Source organism: Herpailurus yagouaroundi, unplaced genomic scaffold (assembly GCF_014898765.1).
Source record: "Herpailurus yagouaroundi ecotype Mexico unplaced genomic scaffold, PumYag 139, whole genome shotgun sequence".
Taxonomy (NCBI): Eukaryota; Metazoa; Chordata; class Mammalia; order Carnivora; family Felidae; genus Herpailurus; species Herpailurus yagouaroundi.
The window spans coordinates 25,765,647-25,787,402 of NW_024412394.1; the positions used below are offsets into that span (position 1 = coordinate 25,765,647).

Here is a 21,756-nt window from a genome sequence, read left to right on the forward strand (position 1 = left end):
CCAAAAAAATTAAGAATGTGTTCTTCTGAATATTGTATTGGCTGTACTCTTCTGTTCTAGCTTACTGAAGTGATGTCTCCTGTTGCCCTTGACATCCAATGCAGTAGCCAGAATGGGGTTTACTGAGGGGGTCTCTACTGTCCCACACAAAAGCATGCACACTATTGCAGCCCACTGAAGTTTACACTGAATGCCTGGTATTGAAGGGGCCAAGTGTTCCCCAATGGAGCTTGAACTTCTATAGCTATTGGCACCACTGCCACTGCCATCAGGAAGTATAGATACCTCTGCTTTTTTGACTTCCACTTGTCCTCCATTTGTACTCCCTCATCCTGGAATTTAAACCTGAATTCCAAGAACCTAAACTAGAGGATAATTCCTCCCTCAAAACATTGGCTGGCCATTCCCAACCCACACATAATCTAACCAACAGTGGTAACTTTTCCCACATAACAAGTTATTTTCCATGAAGTTCTTTGTTGCCAGAATGTGTTCTACATATACATGATCTAACTTAATCTTTATGACCACCCCCCAAGTTGGTGGTGCCACCAGTTTTACAAATGAAAACACAAAGTCATCAAGAAATTAAATTAATTACCCACATGTCACAGTTGGCAAGAGATAGAGCCCAGAATTAAATCTGGCCTCCAGACCCCAAAACCCCAAAGATTAATATGCGGACTTCTCTACTTTCTAGTGATTTGTATTCCAAATATGTTATTTCCTAAACATGACATTATACTCTCTCAATGTCAGGCAGTCTTGGTAGCCCCACATCACTTCGTCATAAGACAAGCCCAAACATGATAGGCTCTTGAAGCAAACACAATCCTAGCTCCACCTCCAATTCTTAAGTGTAAAAGTCAAGGGAGTTTGAGCTGTGGAGACAAAAGATTCAACATGGACACATGTTCTGCATGTATTGGCATAGATCCCTTAGCTGCAATTTTTTTTTTTTCCTCCGTGCGATTGACTAATGGCACTGTTAGGCTTTTCCCTTCTTACCCTTCTGCAAGATTCAAAGTCTTTCTCTTTCTCCCACATTTTCTCTAAAAGTCATAAATAAGCCACTTCTTATTCTCCCAGACAGAACATGAACACTTCTTACCCTACAAACTTACTATCTTTGCAAACCCTTCTCGAACTCCATATCACATTGCTCTAAAATATCTACAGATCTGTCTTGCCCAGTAGGCTCTAAGGTACTTGAGAACAAGGACTGTTATTCAGGGTGTTATCCCTAGTGTCAGGAAATAAGAACTCCTGAGAAACCCCATGACCAATATCCACTGTTTACAGATATGTATCCCTAGATTTTGTCTTTCGGGTTTTTTTAAATTTTTTTAACATTTATTCATTTTTCGAGACAGAGTGGGAGTGGGGGGAGGGTGGAGAGAGAGAGAGAGAGAGAGAGAGAGAGAGAGAGAGAGAGGAAGACAAAGAATCTGAAACAGGCTCCAGGCTCTGAGCTGTCAGCACAGAGCCCAACGTGGGGCTAGAACTCACAAACCATGAGATCATGACCTGAGCCGAAATCAGACACTTAATTGACTGAGAAACCCAGGTGCCCCTGTTTTTTGTTTTCTAAGCCTCAGTCCCTAAGCAGCTTATTTCACACTTCTTACACACATTTCTGACAGCAGAATAATGTGCCCAGAAGGCCCAACTCTACACAACACACTTGCCATGAATTCAAATTTTGCCACCTTAATTACCGATTTGTTTCAGTTTTGCTGCAGTCTATTCCATAATCCAATGCGTCCAAGATCATGATAAATGAGATCATCTGGAATGAAGTACATGTAAATATACAGGTGGCCCTTGAACAACACAGGTTTGAACTGCATGGGCTCACTTATGTGCATATTTTTTACAGTACTGTAAATGTATTTTCTCTTCCTTATGATTTTTTCAATAACATTTTATTTTCTCTAGCTTATTTTATTGTTAAGAATACAGTATGTTGGGCACCTGGGTGGCTCAGTCAGTTAAGCATCCAACTTCAGCTCAGGTCATGATCTCATGGTTCGAGGGTTTGAGCCCCATGTCAGGCTCTGTGCTGACAGCTCAGAGCCCGGAGCCTGCTTTGGATTCTGTGTTTCCCTCTCTCCGTGTCCCTCTCCTGTTCACGCTCTGTCTCTCTATCTCTCTCCAAAATAAAAAATAAACATTAAAAAATACATATTTTTAAAAAGGAACACAGTATGTCATATACAGACCAAACAAACTACGTGTTAATCTGGTTATATTATCAGTAAGGTGTCCAGTCAACAGCAGATTATTAATAGTTAAGTTTTGGGGAGTCCAAAGTAATACACAGATTTTCAACTGCATGGAGCCTGGTGCCCCTAACCTTCATCTTGTTCAAGGGTCACCTGTATTTCTTTTTCTTTTAGTAAATATGAATTTATTTTCAAGTGTGTCTTAGAAGCAACTGACCAGTATGTTGATTTCCTCAATATTTTTTATGAATAAGAATTGCAAAGGGAGTACTTGAATACCTAGATGTTTGAAAGCCATTGCTTTATTGGTTCCTTTTTCCTTTCTCTTTCTTCTGCTTCGTCTTCTTCTTTTTTTTTTTTTTTTTACCCAAAGTCATTTATTTAGTAAACCATGATATATGACCTCTCACCCAAATATTCTAACTTAACAGCAGAGCATGACTACCACAAATACCCTGAACTTGGCATCAATCCAGAAAAATACGGAATGCTTCATGAATTTGCGTGTGATCCTTGCACAGGGCCCATGCTAATCTTCTGTGTAGTTCCAATTTTAGTATAGGTGCTGCTGAAGTGAGCCCTCCTTTTTCTTTTGATAGGAGAAATAGCACAGCAGCAGAAGCTACTCTAAAGCAGACACCTGAATTTAAATGATGGCTTCCCCACTACTTGCTCTCTGACACTGACAAATTTCTTAACCTCATTGTACCTCTGTTTCCCCAACCGCCAGATGGAGATAATTGCATCTACCTCATAGAGTTGTGAGTGTTAAATGAGCTAATATTTAAAAACATTTACAACAGTACTGGACACATATTAAGAGCTCTAAAAGTGTATGTTGATATGATTATTATTATTTAAAAGAATGTTTTATGTTATTTATGATGGAATACAATTGAGGCTCCATGAAGGTGTGCCTCTCATTTTGTTCTGTCTCTCATCCTTGTACAATGTTACATACATTTAGACTCTTATTTGGGAAGCAAGTTGTGATAGATTCTTGTAAATATTTATGATGCTCAGCAGCTTTTCTTTATTATAATATAAAAGTAATACTTTATTGTTTTCTCTTAAGGCTTTGCAGTCTTGTAAGGACTGATACATTCCATGTAACTGCTGACTCTCTGTAAGAACTCTGGCGTATTTATGAGGCATGATGTTATTTGAGAAACCACATTGCTGGGAAAAAGCAGGTCATGCTTGTCTGTACTCAGCCAACCTAGGCTTTGATGTAGAGCCTTTAAGTGTGTGAATAGCACAATGTGGGTAATGACATAGAAGTTGAAAACCCAACCTTTATATAATGTTTTGTAGTTGAACGAAGTGTTTTGAATATATTGCTTTAATCAATATTCAAAAAAAATCTGAGAAAAAATAGTGTATCCATTTTGCAGATGAGGAAACTTTATTTCAGAAAAAAATTAAATAACACCCACAAACACTAGGCCAAAAATGGATAGTACAAAATTTCCAACCAGAATGTGGATTAGTATTTATTTTTTAGACATAAACATGGAAATATTAATAAAATGATTATTTGGATTACTTTCAAAATAATCTAGTCAGGAAAAGGAGTGTAGATGAAAAGAAATTGGCCATGAGTTGATAAATATTAAAGTTGGATGATGGATATTTGAATTTCATTATTCTATTCCATCTACTTCTGTACATTTTTAAATTTTTCAACAATTAAAAAAAAAAAAAACTTTTTCTTTATTGTGTTGTTTCTGGAACCAAAATGTCAGAGTGTGAATCCTGGCTGTGTTATCTCCTATTTGTCATTGGGCAAAGCTGTGCCCTGTTGCCTCATCTGTAAAATGGTAATAATAATAATAATACTTCCCTCATAGGGAAGTTGTGAGAGTAACTGTTGCATGCAGCGACTGCACAGAATAGTATTCTGATTCCCAGTTCTTTGCTTTTTTCCATAACAAGCTAATATCCATTTTGAACAAAATATTAATAAACTCATCCATTCTTTCAATACATAAGCACCTAAGGGCTGTGCAAGACCTGTTCTAAGCACTGGGGATACAGAAGTGAACAAAATAAACAAATTTTACATCCCTCAAGTTTCAGTGCCAAGAAAAAAAAATGTGTGTGTGTGTGTGTGTGTGTTAAATACTAATGGAGAAAAATATAGCAGGATAAGGAGGATAAAGAGTGATTGGAAGGGGATAGCCATTTGATACAGGATGATAAGCAAAATTGCCAGTATTGTACCAGAGCCCACTCTTGCCAGCTCACAAAAGCAATTATTTAAGTTTCCAGGAATTTTGCAAGCCAGTTGTAAAAAAAGTCGTCACTAAAAATTAAATTCTATCAACCTAAAATTAAATTAATTTTATAAAAACAAAGGTAATAAATATTAAAAACTAATCACTTCCTAACTATTTGGCTATATTTTATTATTATCCATGCTTTTGAGGTTATGCATGCCTCCTGAATCTGAATGGTAGAAATGCTGTGTAAGGGAGTGCTACTGCTGTAGTGTCTTCCCAACTCCATCTTAAATAACAGCACTGTAGGGGTGTCTGGATGGCTCCCTTGGGTGAGCCTCAGACTCAGGCTCAGATCACAATCTCACTTCATGAGTTGGAGCCCCACATTAGGTTCACTGCTGTCTGCGCAGAGGGGCAGAGGATCTATGTCCCTCTCTCTCACAAAAATAAATAAAACATTTTTTAAAATAAAAAAATAATAAATAAATAAATAGCAGCACTCTAGAAGTCTGAAATTGGTTGGCCATGGTGGGAATATTTACACCAGGAAATTTGATAAATGCATCAAATCAGGACTTGATTTATTGTTTGTTGATGGACATCCTAAACTTCAGACGATGATGAGTAAAATGTCAACAGTTCAGATGAAACTTAAAATTGGAGATGAAAGAAAGGAAAGTCAAAGTTGACTCCAAGGTTTTAGGTTTAGACAACTGGAAGGATGAGTCGCTGTTTACTGGGATGGACAAGACCAAGATGGCGTTTATCAAAACCCTAGGGAGGGATGAGAAGAATTAGGAGCTTGGCTTGGCTTTGGACAGATTAAATATGAGATGCCTGTTAGACATCCAGGTGAAAATATTGAATAAACAGTTGGATATTTGTGTGAGGAGTTCAGGGGAACAGTTTAGGCTGAATGTATATATAGCTGGTACTTAAAGTTTCCGGAGACTGACCGAGATCCTGCAGGAAACCGGTTTACACAGGACAAAGTTAAGTTTGAGCCTTGCAGAACTCCAACATTAAAGGGTCTAGAAATGAAAAGGGACCAGCACAGGACACTGAGAAGGTAAGCCTGTAAAAGAGGAGAAGAACTTACAAGGACAAAGAATTCATTTAAAGTGCTATTTATTTCTATGTCCTGGTTCTGTCCTGCAAGGCTTTCAGGCAGTAAACAATGAAAACAAATAATAAGCTAATAAAATTTAAATAGAAAAAACCTGTGTCACAAAAGAAAGGCCAAAAACATGTGAACAATGAGAAACAACAGTATGGTTTATATGAAATTCATGTTTGGTTCTGAGTTTTGTAGAACACACAGCAAAAAGGAAACACAATCAATGTATTAGTTTGCAAGAGTTGCCATAAAAAAAAAAAAACCCACATATATTGAGTACCTTCAACAAGAGGAATACATTTTCTCACATTTCTGGAGGCTGGAAGTCCAAGATCAAGGTGTCAGCGGGTTTGATTTTTCCTCTGACCTCTCTCTCCTTGGCTGGCAGACCGCCACCCTCTTCCAGTGTCCTCAAATGGCTTCTTCTCTGTGCATGAACCACCCTAGTGTCTCTCCCTCTTCTTAAAAGGACAGCAGTCGTCTTGGATTAAGGCCCCACACTTATGACCTCATTCACCTTAATTACCTTTTTTTTGAGTCCCTATCTCCAAATAAAGTCACATTGGAGGTTAGGAATTCAACATATGAATTTGGGATGGGGGTGGGGCCGGGAGACACACAAATATTATATTACTCCTTTTAAGTCAATATTATTATAGAATTCTTGGTTTGCCCTACTATCACTTTTCAATGATTTTATTGAATGTACATGTGAGAAAGTGTCCAGAAGGAATGTTCCTGAGCTGAGCAGAGGAACTAGGAACTTGGTATGCACCAGTGTGCTGTCTTCAGAAGTGCAAATGTCCTAAGAAATAAAGGCTGCTGTTTTTCTGATTTGATTGCATCTTTAGGCTTTGATACTGAGAAGAGGGGTAATCAGGAAGGAAAAACTCTACATAATCCTTACTAAAAGCCAAGCCAGATGCTGGGAGGTAATGCTGCAAATATCACTGTCAGAAATAAAAGTAAAAATCAAAGACCTAGAAAAAGTCTGTGGAGCAGGAACGCTAAGATTTAAGATATGATGGGGAGTCATAAAATGTATTAAGAAAATTATCTGTTGAAAACATGACTCCTTTATTCTTTAGGAGATGTTTAAACACATGTATTTATTTTAACCCCCAAAAATAAATGTGTAAAGATGCTAGAGACCTGTGACATCTTGTGCTGTACTAGGGCATTTTTATTTCCACTGGTTTCCTTGCTCTGATAAGCCATAACCCTTAAAAAAAAAAAAAATGAGCTTGATGTTTCTAATTTGCATTAGCATATTTATCGTTCAAAAAAATACTTGAGGGGCTCCTGGGTGGCACAATTGGTTAAATGTCCAACTTTGGCTCAGGTCATGATTTCGCAGTTCATGGATTCGAGCCCTGCATCAGGCCCTGTGCTGAAGCTTGAAGCCTGAAGCCTGCTTCAGATTCTGTGTCTCCCTCTCTCTCTGTCCTTCCCCTGCTCACGCTGTCTCTCTCTATCTCTCAGGAATAAATAAATATTAAAAATATTTTTTTAATTTAAAAAAAGAAAAAATACTTGTTAAAATTGTTAAAAGACTTTAAATTTGTTTACAGGGTCAAATTTACTTAACCAAGGAACAGTTTTACTTAAACTAAAAAAAATTTAAGAATAGTGACTTAATTTTTTAGCACAATCCACAGTAAATATGTTATACATTACAACCCATTGCAATCACCTCATATAACAAAATCTTCACAAAAACTGCTAAAAATGTGAATTTTTTAATTTGTTTCTCTTTTTTTTCCAACACAAGTAACAATGGACTTAAATGGTTTCATGTACTGTTAAACCATTGTAACTCACTGTTTAAAAAGTACCACTTTTGGTGATGATGCTCACTCATTGATGTAGGCACAGACTGATGCAATGACACAATGATATTAATGGATATACAAAATGTTTCATTCCTTGGGGTGCCTGGGTGGCCCGGTCGGTTAAGCGTCCGACTTCAGCTCAGGTCATGATCTCACGGTCCGTGTGTTCGAGCCCCATGTCGGGCTTTGTGCTGACAGCTCGGAGCATGGAGCCTGCTTCAGATTCTGTGTCTCCCTCTCTCTCTGAACCTCCCCCGTTCATGCTCTGTCTCTCTCTGTCTCAAAAATAAATAAATGTTAAAAAAAATTTTTTTTAATTAAAAAAAAAAAAACGTTTCATTCCTTGGCCTTTAAAATCATCTGATCCATCCACATGACCATGCACCTACTGCCCATTAGAGGAAGCCTAGACCACTCTTTGATGTTCCTCCCTTGACTCTCAGACTTTCCCACTGAAATATCCTTTATAATAACAAAGGAGAGAGACTGGGCATGCCACCCTGATGGCTTTAGCACAACCCAAAGCAGCCTAGGCAAGGGTAAATTGTCTTTGAAGTCCTATGTTTTGTCTTAAAAATTCATGCAAAATTTGCATTTGACACTGTAATGTGGGAAGTAATGTAATGTAAACTACCATTAAACAACTGACATTCTAAACAAGTGCTCCAGGAAGGTTTTTCTAGCAGATTTTCTTGCAGTGCCCACCGACAGGTTTTGTCACACTCTTCTAAGCAATTGATCAGAATTATTCTTACTCTTCCACTCAATCACACCCCAATTTGATCCAGGATTTTTTCTGTTTCTCCATCTCTAATCCTCAAATTCCAACTTATTTCCTGCCTCTGCAGCCACAGATTTAGCAATCTTCCTAATTCACCTCCTCTTTGTAATTTTTTACAGCTTTGATGGTGCACAATCTTATCAATTCTTGTGTCCAGTGAGAAACCTTATTCTAGTTCCCTAAGAAACCTATTCCAAACACCAGCCCATTAGTTCACACTTGACTCAATCAGGCTTGACCCCTTTTTGGTTGAGAATTTGTTAAAAACTGGAGTTGGAGGCAGCACCCAGTTAAGCAACTGACTCTTGATTTCAATTCAGGTCATGATTCAACCAGCAGTCAGTGAGATCAAGCCCCTCATTGAGATAGAGCCCCTCATAGAGTTCCCTGGTGAGCGTGAAGCCTGCTTAAGACTCTCTCTCTCCTTCTGCCCCTTCCCCGCTTATGCACATGCATGTGCATGTGCCTTCTCTCTTTCTCTCTCTCAAAAAAAAAAAAAAAAAGTAGAGATGGGGGTGGGGACAGCTGGTAGAGAAATGTATCAAGATTCTACAGTTCCTCAGGAGAAAATAGACTGGATTTTAGTGATGCCTGAAGTACTTCAACATTAGGTGCTTAATAGAGGCGCTCAAAACTACCATCTTCATGAATCAATGGAATCTCTTACCTCTGTTAGGTTCCCAGAGAGATTCAAGGATAAATTTATGGAACACCCATAGATACTAGTGCAAGACCACATATATATCTACAACCCACTATTTTAGGAGAAGCCTCTTATTCCACCAACCAGTAAAGGCAAAAAGGCAGCTCTCTCCTTGAAAATTATGTTCAATTCCAGACTATCTTTTCAAAGTGTTGGTATTTCTACCAGTCAGGATGTGGTAAAGGATGGGACCTCCCAGTTTAGCCAAGTCCACCAATTAGCTGTGCTCCGGGAAAGAAAGTTTGACACATTGTCCTGGACTCAATTTAGGGGAGGCCACGTTAGACCTTCCATCACAAGATCTCTTACTGAGACTCCCAACTCCAGCTCATGCTTAAGTTTAGTCCTTGACCAACATCTCATCTGCAGTATCTCTGCTCTCCTGCCCCAACCACATACCCCCTACATACATAATTTTCTGAGAGAAATAGATCACAACAGATTTCATATCAATCTTTAATTTCTCATCACCATGTAACAAATGAAAAGACCCTTGGCCAATGTGGTTGAATGGAGTCTCTTATTGTCTTTCAGACTGGGGTCCAGGTCCTTCTCATTCCATTTATTCCTCTGCATATGCCACATGGATTTCTTTCACACAAGTCCTTAGGATGTCACTTCCCTATTTGAGTCTCATTCTGTCTCTGGAAAATTTTCCTTGGTTATAATTGCTCAGTGTTAGCTGAAAATAACAATATGCATCATAATTATGTAGAAAAGCTAAGAACTAAAATTCTGTCTCATAACCTTCCATATTCAGATATAGATACATGCTCTAAGCCAAGATCCCCAATAGGCAGCCCTCATCCATATATTGCCTGCACTGTGTTTCGTTTGACCCATACATTTGTTTATAAGTTGACTTGGTAGCCCATATTTGGATCAGAAGATTTTTATCCAAATATCTAACCTTTTATGAAAAATCAGAAGATCTGGCAAAGCTTGGCCCATATTCTGACATTCCCACATGACACATCCAGAGCTAAGTGGCAATGCCTCCTTTAGATGCTGCTTCCTTTCTCCAATTCAATCCAATAATAACCACTTTCCATTTTCTCTCTAACTCACAAACCCAGTGTGAACTGCCATTTATCATTTATACTTGTGCTGCTGATTTTCTTAGAATACAGAAATATGTCTTTGCATTCATGCCTACATCAAAGGTAGAAAAATGAAACATAGGATTCCTCATAGATTTTGTAAAAAATGAGATAAAAGTATATACTTTGGTGGAAGTAAAAAATCATCCCTACGGGTTTATTCTCTCTCTCTCCCTCTCTCTCTCTCTCTCTTTTAATGTTTATTTATTTTTGAGAGAAAGAGAGAGTGAGAGAGAGAGAGAGAGAGAGCAAGTGGGGGAGGGGTAGAGAGAACACAGAATCTGAATCAGGCTCCAGGCTCTGAGCTGTCAGCACAGAGCCCAATGTGGGGCTCAACTCCACAAACTGGGAGATCATGACCTGAGCTGAAGTCCAACGCTTAACCAACTGAGCCACCTAGGCATCCCTATCTCTATAGGTTTAATAAAAAGCATGTTTTAAGTTGAAGGCATTCAACTTAGGACATTATTAGAAACCACTATAAGAACTATGACATCTACAAGGAAAAGTCAAGTGTGATGAAATAGAAATAAATAATAATAAAAGGAACTGAGGTTTCAGGGTTTGTTTGGGGTTATAATAATGCTGCTATGATATACATTTACAAAGCGGGCTGTCTTCATTCGTATACCTCATCATACAGCTCCCTACACCCTAAACTCCCACCTTCATTCCCATCCTACCACACTGACTTTTCAGTTTGCAACTTCTGCTCTAAAAGAATAAACCTAGAGGCACCTGGGTGGTTCAGTCAGTTAAGCATCCAACTCTTGATTTCATCTCAGGTCATGATCTCACAGTCCTGAGTTCTGTGCTCTGCTCAGAGTTGGGCTCTATACTGACAGTGTGGATCCTGCTTGGGATTCTTCCCCTCTCTCTGCCCCTCCCCCACTTGCAGTCCCTCTCTCTCTCTCTCTCTCTCTCTCTTTCAAAATAAATAAATAAAATCTTTAAATTAATTAATCAACTGATCTATAAAATGAAGTGACACCCAACTACCTCCTATCAACCCCATGGACCCACCATACTTCTCATCTAAAGATACCATAACAACGTGGTATTTTTCAGGTTACTAATGATTACAAATCATGGAGAAGTCACATGTGTATACTTTCAGATGCCTGGAAAAGCTCAGTGACTTAATGGTGAAACAAAACCTGAGGCATTTATACAACTGGATGCTTCAAATAGGTTGGTGGTGAATTTTATCTCCTGTCCTAGACAAGTGAAGAAGCATATGGAAATAAGGACTGAAATATGCTTCAAACTTGGTATAGAGTATTTCAGACTTGATACAGAGTATAGACAAAGGCTGGTTGATATGGCAGCAACACATTTCTAACATTTGGGCTAATGATAGTGAAATAAATCCTTTAAGCACTGATTAGGCAATAAGGAGGAGGAGGAAGAGGCAGTGGCAGTGTAGGCGGCCTGGGAGAAAGTCAAAAAATGTTTTGGGCAGATCAGCATGTAGTCACACACAGTGTTGGGATGCCAGCAGGTCATGCTAAGAACAGTCTGCCCTGGAATCAACTATGAGCCGAGGCTGCCGAAATCCTGGCAGACCCAAGGAGTTCTGTAATCAAAAGCAGCCCTTCCCAGGACAGAGAGAACAGGTGGTCTGGAGCAAAGTTCAAGGAGGTAGAGTACTAACTACTTCTGGCTAGCATCATTCAGATAAAGAACATAGTGAAGATCATGGACATTGTTATGTAGATTTATTTATTTATTTATGCTGTTAGATGTAATGAAGACATAAGAGATAGAGGCTTAAGGAGAGATACTTCACCTAGCAACAAAATCATTAAAAGTTCACTTTGGTGTTATAGTACCAGCTCATAATTATATGATTTGTCTGTTGCAAGTTTCCAAACCCGGTTTCTCCTATTCTTGGAAACCCAAGAAGCTCATCATCAAGCCGATGTGACAGAAGTCGCTAGAGCAGTCTGACAAAACCAGGACAGCTCTGGTTAAATCTTAGGGCATAATAAATCACCCCAAAATGTAGCAGCTTAAAACAACCATTTATTGGTTACAATGTGAGGTGTCAGTAATTCAAGCAGGGCTCAGTTGGGTAGTTCTCCTTAGAGACGCTCATACAGTTGAGGTCCAGATATTGGCTGGACTACAATTATTTGAAGGTTCGGCTGGATAGGATGTCCAAGACAGCCAGCAGTTTGCTCTGGCCATCCGCTGAGAGTTCAGTTGTAGCTGTCGACTCAAGCACCTCCATCCTGTCTCTCAATGTGGTTGGGTCTTCTCACCACATAGCCTCTGGTTTTGAAGAGTCAGTACCTGAAGAGGAAGAGTCCGAAGGGTGCGAAGAGCAAACAGTCCAACAGACCAAGGAAGAAGCTACAAGGCTTCTGACTTCTGAACCCTGAAAGTCATTCAGTGTCATTGGCACTGAACTCTGTTGGTCAAGGAAATCACTAAGACTAGTCTGGACTCAATGAATCCCATCATTCTATGAAAGGAGAATCAAAGACTTTGGCACCATCTTTAATCCACCATAAATGCCTTCCCATCATGCTTCTGTGAATCTTCCATAATTGCTTTTTCTACCTTTCTTATGTTATCCATTCCAATTTAAATTTGGAAATGGATATCCTTTACATTAAAGCCATGGCCTTTAATTGAAACCCTTCCTACTAGTCAAGCCTGAAGATACAGAAAACATGTTCTAGATATGTTTTGTTTGTTTCCAACATTCAATTTGCTGTGTTAAAATACCAAAATTTTTAGAAGCAACATTTCCCATCCACAGTTTGTGACAGGAATGTTATTTCTGAGTTAAATTTAATGTATAGAATTTCAGTTAATCTACCTTGAAGAAATAATACAAACCAAAGTTTCTTAAGCTTGGGAATCAGGAAGGACAGGCAGTAGACTTGTCTTTGTTACATGTTGTTCTAGTACACTTGGTGTTATGTAGTCTGTTCCTCGTTCATCTCAAATTACCTTTATACAATAAAAGCTTATCATATCACTTTTAATCAAATTCTTTGTCTTTTGTTCTCATGTAAAAAGATGTTTCTGATCTCCAAAACCTTAAAAAGAGGAAAAGGATGTTCTTATTTTCCCCCAAATGATGAAACTGCTGTATCTTCTTTCCTCATGGCTAATAAAGCACTCAAAATCCACACCACGGGGCGCCTGGGTGGCGCAGTCGTTTAAGGGTCCGACTTCAGCCAGGCCACGATCTCGCGGTCCGTGAGTTCGAGCCCCGCGTCAGGCTCTGGGCTGATGGCTCAGAGCCTGCAGCCTGTTTCAGATTCTGTGTCTCCCTCTCTCTCTGCCCCTCCCCCGTTCATGCTCTGTCTCTCTCTGTCCCAAAAATAAATAAATGTTGAAAAAAAAAAATTAAAAAAAAAAATCCACACCACAAATCAGATGCCTTATTGAAAGGAATTAGAGCTTAACATGGAAATGGAGACTTCCTTTCAAATATGCCTTGGGGGCCCCTGACCTAGACTGTGAAACAAAAAATGTTTTTCATCATGTATGATCTGGTTGTCTTTTTTCATCCTTTTTTGTTTGTTTTTGGTCTTGGGGTGGTAAAAGATTTTTTTTTTTTTTTAAAGAATCAGTCAGTGGCTGTTTCTTAAGTTTCTTCAGTATAATTTCTTTTCTACGTTACTGTCATATCCCTCTACCTCCTCCCCCTTCCCTCCTCCTCTTCCTCCTCCTCCTCCTCCATATGCTTCTCACATTTTCTTTTCCCTTTTTTTCGTATCCTGTATCCTTGAATTGGATTTCTATTAAAGGTAAATCAAAATAAAAGAGGAAAAACAAAACGTGAAGCTTTGTATATCTTTCACTGTAAGGATTTGTGGAATCAAATGTATGGTTCTTCACTAAACCTTAAATTAGGAGAGTTTCAGCTTAGTAGACAGTCATTTAAATTAAACTAAAAAGACTATTTAGGGCAAAGAGAGAGGATTTTAAAAGGTTAGCAGAGTATTAAGCCAAAAGAGATTTAAAATATGTAGTAGGCAATAGGCAAAGCTATAGTGACAGAAAATAGATCAGTGGTTGTCAGGGACTGGGGGAGGGACAATGGGGAATGACTGTTAACGGTCAGCATTTCTTTTTTGGGTGATGAAAATGTTCTGGTAACAAAGTTCAACTCTTCATCTATTGTTTTTCCTAATACTCCCATGGACCATAGGACTTGTTCTAATTTGACAAAATCCTAAATTTCTATCATCAATCTTAAATAGGTTGTGTTACACCATCCTGGTGGGTTTGTGAAAGGCAAGTAGGAAAGAAGTGTCTGAGGAGCAAAGAGCCAAAAATAATCCCAAACTGAAAGTGCTCATTTTGTTTAGTCATATAAAATTCAAACTGTGTGTAATTTTCATGCAAACCTTTTCCCTGTGTCCTATGTAAATAAAGAGAAGACACTGTTGGAATTATTTCCCTTTGTAAAGAAAATTTGGTTCTTTAACCATCTTCTCTTTGAGCTTGTTTCAAGACATTGTGCTTCATTTTGTTCTGCGGGCAGGGGGATGAGGTTGAGGGAGTGTTGCTTGTTTTCTACGGTTAACTTCTATAACCTCTCTATAACTATAGCATTTCTGAAGCTCTAACAGATTGATTAGTGTCCTAGTCTAGACAAAGCTAATTCCTTCCTCAGAGTCCTCAGAGGACTCTGGTCCTCCTCAGAGTCCCAGAAGTCTCAAAGAAGCCTGCCTGTTGGATTTACATCAATTCAAAGTCAAAACCGTCTCCATTTCTGTCTCCTTTTTACTTTCTCCTCCCTAGGAAGTTTTTGACTACCCCCTGCAAGACATTTGCTACCTAACACCTTTCTTGGCCATCTCTGTCCCATCTTGGTCCCTCTGGGATGGCCTCACAAAGCCAAGCAGATTTGTTCTGTCCTTCCTTGTGTAGCCATGTCATTACCATATGAGTGATAGTTTGGTGAACTTTGCACTTACTATTTCTTCTGCAGGGAAATGTCCTTCCTCAGATTTCCACATGGATGCCTCCACGTAACAGACTGGGTTCTCCAAGAAGCTTACTCTGAAACAGCCTTCTGCACACAGGGTGCTTAGGAGGGAATATGTTTGGAATCAACTGTGGAAAGGAGGGAAAGGAAGCTATGTAGGCTTAAACTGCCCCAGGGGGAGACTCTGAAACTAAAATAGCCCATCAGGTAGGTCTTGTTTGGGTTTTTATTTTGAGGCTTTTATACCCCCACACCTTGATCAGTCATTAAACATGGGCCATCCACAGGAAGGATGTGCCCTTGAAAAAGTGGCTTTTTGCAGCTGAAGCAATCCCTGAAAGTTCTGATATTAAAGGCTGTCTGGTGAAAGCTCACTAACAACGGAGGTAGAAATCCTTCCTTGAAGGGGAATCTGGGTGACACATCTCCGCATCCACACATCCCCCGCTTCATGTAGACTCTGTGTGCACCTTAACCTTACCTCCTCCTAGAGGCTTTTCTGCCCATCCTTTGTAAAATATCCCCATTCCTAGCCCCTAAACACAACCACAGACTTCTTTTCCCCTTGCCCTGCTTTATTTCCAGTTAACATATTATACATTTAAGTATATTATCTACACATCACACACACACACACACACACACACACACACACACACACATACACCACATGCAAGCCTGAACTTTGTTTAATTCAAATTGTTAAGATCCCAGTACCTATAACATACAACAATTCTTGGCACAGAGTAGGCAGCCAGGAAATATTTATTGAGCAAGTAAATCAAATCTGGCTGCCACCTAGATCCATTATTTGAGGGAAATACCCACTGAGACAATATAGCAATTTAGTTGTTTAAGGCTAGGATTCTTAGGTACTATCCAAAAAGACTTAGTGACCAGAGTAAAACAAGAACATTAATGTAACTTCAGTATTGTCTAAAGTTTGACTTCATGAAGATGCCCTCTCCTGCTGGTAGAAGAAATGCAAGCAAACTTACTCTAATGTAGGAGGGACCTGCCCTGAGAGACCTTTAAAGAAAACACAATGTATTCAGTTTCCAGGGCTTTTGCAACAAAGTACCACAGACTGGTGGCTTAAACAACAGAAACTTCTTTGCTCACAGTTCTGAAGGCTAGAAGGGTGTATGGTGTGGATTTCTTCTGAGGCCTTTCCTTGGCTTGTAGATGCCTGTCTTCTCCCTGTCTTCACATGGTCTTCTGATATGTCTGTGCCCAAATTTCTTCTTATAAGGGCACCAGTCCTATTGGCTGAGGGCCCACCCTAATGACCTCATTTTAACTTAATTACCCCTTGAAAGACTTTATATCCAAATACAGTCACATTCTGAGGTACTAGGGGTTCCAGCTTCAACATGAACTTGGGAGGAGCACAGGAAACAAAGCAATCCTTAACATACAACCAAGTTTCTACAAATCAAGTAGGATAAATAACAAAATAGATGTTAAATTAATTCATATACCATACACCGACCCTAAAATAAATGAGCATCAACCACATAGAAAATCCCAGAGGACTGCCCACATATGAAAGCTAATTGACAGCATGTAAATAAAGGAACTAGAGAGCCAAAGGGCCCCTGGGTGGCTCAGTCGGTTAAATGCGACTTCAGCTCATGTCATGATCTCACGGTTCATGGGTTCAAGTCCCGTGTCAGGCTCTGTGCTGACAGCTCAGAGCCAGGAGGCTGCCTCAGATTCTGCATCTCCCTCTCTGCCCCTCCCTGCTCACACTGTCTCTCTCTAAAAAATAAATAAACATTTAAAAAAAGTTTTTAGGGGGGGCTGGGTGGCTCAGTGCTTAACAAAGCATCTGACTTTGGCTCATGTCAAGATCTCACAGTTCATGAGTTCAAGTCCTGCATTGGGTTCTGTGCTGACAGCTCAGAGCCTGGACACTGTTTCAGATTCTGTGTCTCCCTCTCTCTCTGCCCCTCCTCCACTTGTACTCTGTCTCTCTCTCTCAAAAAAAAATAAACATTAAAAATTTTTTTTAATTTTTTTAAGTATTTCAAAGGAACTAGAGAGCCTTTCTGGACTGCTTTCAGTTATTTGGCAAATGGACAGGCTTAATTTAGCTTCAAATTAGTACTGCAAACCTGAATTCTACACCAAGGCATATACTAAAGGATGATTTACTAATACATCATACTGTAGAAGGACTTGGCCAAAGGTGAATAACTTTTGGACCAGTTGTGTCAGTAATACCTGCTATTATTGTTGAAAAAAAAAAAATAGCAGGCTCCTTACAAAAGAAATGCTGAAGTGGTTTCAGTATGTTAGAGCTAAAGTAAAAGTAAAGTGCTAAGTTAATGCACAAGAGTATGTGAGCACCCTGCTTCTCCTTATCTGCCTTGCCCATCAGGCCTTCAGGATTTGAAGGAAATTGTGAATTTCATCCACTTCTTTTTACTTATAAAAAGATACTATTGGTATTTTAAAATCTTGTTTCTTAAAATGTAACCTTCTTCGGCAAAATCAGAATCACTTGGGGTCTTATTATTAGCAGACAGTGTGGCTCTCCAGACCCATAGAAGGCGATTCCCTAGGGATAGGACCCAGTAATCTGCTTTCGTAATAAGTTCTCAAGATTCTTATGTATAATAAAACTTCAGGAACATTGTTTTTAGAAGGTGACCAAGAACTCATACCCAAAATACTTACTTTTTATTACAGGGTCGTTTGGTTTTTGTCCCAGATGGACCAAAGAATTGGAGACCCGAGACCAGAATGGAGAGAGAGAATTTACCGAATAGAAAAGTATAGAACACTTCCAAGAGAGAAAGCAGGCCACTGCCAGGGCAAGAGTGGCAATGATACCCAGAAGTTCTAGCTGCGTCCTTTTAAGCTTGCTTTCTATGCATGCAAATTTAGATTTGATTGACATTTATGATTGACAGCTGGTGATTATAACCCTTTGGCTCCTGCGCATGCGCCTACGTGATGCATTCTGTTACAATTGTATGTATTTATGTATGGTATATTTACGAGTTTTCAATGAGCTTTTGCTGTGACCTTAAAGGCAACTTGCACCTTTTGTGCACATGCTCAACTCTTCCAAGTCCCCTTGTGGCTTTTATGCCAGAGCCTTTCTATGGCTAGGCCTTTCTTGTTCTGTTAGCCCTTAGAGGTGGCTCTGAACGTGTGACTGTTAACCCTGGGTGGGGTGGGGCAGGGGGCTGGGTCCGGGGGGGGGGGGGCGGGGGCTCTGAGGGTGTAGCCAGCTTCTGCTTTATCCCTCCTCCCTCATGACTAATTAACTGCCTAACATTCCCCCTTCAAGTGATTGGACGCCAAATCCAGACCGCTCTGGCTTCTTCAAGGTGTTAGGGGGCGTTGTGAAGATTCTGGGAGTCCATCATTTGATGACTATCAAGGAGGGTGGCGGTTGCCAGTATCCGTTCAAGGGACTTCCAAAAGGGAAAAAGTTGTAGGTATCTAAAGGTTGATATCCTTCGCTGAGGATCAATTGGAAATTGATGGCCTGTACCCAGGAGAAGCCAAAGGATACCAACATATTGATTAGTTGTAGTCCAAGAAGTACCATTAAAAGAGTCCCTAGAACAAGGGGAATAAAGGGAGTAAGGGTGTAATTGTAAGTAGTTACAAACAGATTACCCAGGAAGATTGGTGTTACCTGGTATTAAAATTTTTTAAGACACAGAGGGAAGTGAAGGGTTTGTAGGAGAAATGATTCCATAGTGGGGGAAGGAGACAACCGAGTTGTAAGAAAGGAAAAAAATGGCTATAGCAAGCCTTATTCTTAATGGAATGTTTCAGAAAAAGATGGGAGACCTATCTGTAATGAGGGATATTTCTGAAGAGTAACTTTAGGCTTTTGAGGGGTACACAGGAGTAGGCATCTGTGATGTCTGCTGGGGTTGATTCCAGGGTTTGACTCTGGAGTGATGGATCCAGCCAGGGATATCTGGTACCTAGATGGCTGTAGAAGGAGACAAAAGAATCAGGAAAGGCACTTTCCAAGTCCGTTCTAGTTAGGACTTAGGGGAGCTGTCTTTCCAGACTTTGATTAGAACCTGGTCATCAGGTTCACATAGACAAGGTGACTCCTGTTTGGTAGTGGAAACCGTTAGGCCGTATTTCTTTAAAGCCCGTTGAAATTTGGATAGAGAGATAATGTGAGTTTGTATTCTTAGAGTCTCTAAATCTAGCAAGAAGTCTGTAGTTAGGAGGGGTCACCCATGGGGGACCGTGAAAGGATTTAAACCCAGGGCTTCCTTAGGAGCAGCATAACTATGGAGAAGGGCAATTGGCAAGGCTTTTTTCCAATTTAATGATGTTTCTTATGTGAGTTTTTTAAGTACCTTTTAGGTATCAGTTGGCCCTTTCCACCTTCCTGGAGGACTGTGGCCTCCAAGCACAATGGAGGTGGTATTTGACATCCAGTGCTTAGGGGACAGTTTGAACTCTAGTGGCCACAAAGGGTGGGGGGTGGGGGGGTCCATTGTCAGTCTGAAGTGAGTTTGGAAGGCCAAATTGGGAGATGACTTCATATAGAAGTTTGTTGACTATTGCAATTGCCCTTTCAGTCCCTGTGGGGTATGCCTCTATCCATCCTGTAAGGGTGTCAACAAGCTCAAGGAGGTATTTGTATCCTCCTCAGGGTGTCCTCTGAGTAAAATCCATCTGCCAGTCTTTCCCAGGGTAGGATCCATGCCTCGGTATTGGTTGGATTAATTGAGGCCAACAGATGCCCTGGGGGTTGATATATGTGCAGGTGGGGCAAGAGAGGGTTATTTGTTGAACCACTTGAGAAAGCCTTTTACTTTTGAATGTTCTGGAAATGAGAGTTTGTAAGGCATCTCATCCTAAATGAGTGGAGTTATAAAGGGCCTTGCCTAGTTTCCAGAGAAGATTTTAAGGAATGGCCAACTCTTGAGTAGGGGAGCAAATGAGCAAATTGCCCACATATTGGAGGATAGTCCCCCCCCCCTCAATTAGTAAGTTTTGCAAATCCTTAGAGAGTGCTTGGCCAAACAGATGGAGGTTATTCTGAATCCCTGTGGGAGTAGTGTCCAGGTAAGCTGTTGGGAACTGTCAAATATAAACAGAACACAAACAGAAATTGGGATTGTTGAGCCAATGGAATGCAGAAGAAAGTATCTTCAAGGTCCAGGACCATAAAGCAGAGGCTCTTTGGAGATATGGTACTCAGTATGACATATGGATTCAGTACAATTGGGTGTAGAGGTATAACAGCCTCATTAACAGCTCATTGGTCTTGTACTAGGTGATAGCTGTTGTCCTTTTTCTTAACTGCTGGGATGGGAGTGCTGTAGAGTGGAGTTGTGGGAACAAGAAGCCCATGTTTTAAAACTTGGTGATTATGGGCTATAGTCCCTGTCTAGCTTCAGGTCTGAGAGGGTATTTTTGTGAAGGTAGTAATAGGGGTCCTTAAGTTGAATTATAATGGGTGTGGTTTATTGCCCTTCCAAGGATTTCCTGATCCCAGACACCTGGGATGACTAGGGAATCCCAGTCTTTTAGTACTTTTGTGGATAGATAGGGGTGGGGGAGGGATGCTCCATAGGATAGCAGGAAAAGAAATATTAACAGCAATAGTTTTGTTTTGAACACAGTTGTACATAGGGAGCACATTAACTCAAATGTCATCAGGAAGGCTGTTACTAAAGTCTATCACATGACTAAGGGCTCTCATACAAAGTGAAAATCACGGGAAAGAGTGGGAACTTATCTTTCAGGTAAGGTACTCCTGGTCAAGATTCTAAGATAAGGGCGAAAGTCCTACCTGTCCAGCCACCAAGCAGTTCCTGAACAGCTGCCACAACCACAACTGCTAGGTCAATTCGCCAAACTTCCTTAGATTCATCCAGTAGGGAGGCAATGAGACCAAATGGATCTGTACAGTTTAGTACACGTGGCACAGAAGACTGCATGAACTCCATGTTCACTTTGGTTGCTCTTGCACCCCAAATTCCATGGCAGCCATGCAGAGATAGGCCCAGGTAGACACTGCACACGCAATGGGTTTGTGTCATAGTAAGGAGATTTGAGCTTAGAAAAACCCCCGTCTATTCAAGGAACTACTGATAAACCTGTCCATCCATCCCTGCAAAGAGAGACATTATCTTTATTATTCTGATCAGGAAACAAATCTGCCTACTGACTCAGAGGGAGATATTATCCTTATCACCCTGGACTATCTCCAGGGAGGGTGGGAAATGAGCTTCATTATCCTGGAGAATAAGCAAACCTGCTCCCTGCCTGGAGCAACTTTGCAAATATCCTTGAACAAAGTTGTCAGTGCTCTTTGCTCTGAAAGCCATCCAGAAGTGCCAGAATTATCTCTCAACACTACCTTTTAATATGTCTTGCCTTGATGACTCAAATTTAGCCTGAATGTCAGAACAACTCAAGCCAGTCTTCGTCCGTTGACTTCAGAAGATAGATCTTTCTGTTTAATACTTTTTAAATTTTTTTTTTCAAACGTTTATTTATTTTTGGGACAGAGAGAGACAGAGCATGAACGGGCGAGGGGCAGAGAGAGAGGGAGACACAGAATCAGAAACAGGCTCCAGGCTCTGAGCCATCAGCCCAGAGCCTGACGCGGGGCTCGAACTCACGGACCGTGAGATCGTGACCTGGCTGAAGTCGGACGCTTAACCGACTGCGCCACCCAGGCGCCCCTCTGTTTAATACTTCACACAGTCATGAACTCAGGCTTCAAACTTTTTTAGTGGTGTATCCTAATCTCAAGCAGGTTCTTTCATACAGCTTCAATATATAAAACAGATCAAAACAGAACTGCTCCCTCCGAGGGGA

General features: G+C 40.3%; 1 non-coding gene across 1 annotated transcript; it reads right to left on the reverse strand.

Moving 5' to 3' along the window:
* Positions 1 to 2,701: 2,701 nt before the first annotated feature.
* On the reverse strand, positions 2,702 to 2,806 carry LOC121030181 (U6 spliceosomal RNA). Its single transcript, XR_005790110.1, has one exon. It is a non-coding gene; the product is annotated as a U6 spliceosomal RNA (small nuclear RNA).
* Positions 2,807 to 21,756: the final 18,950 nt, after the last annotated feature.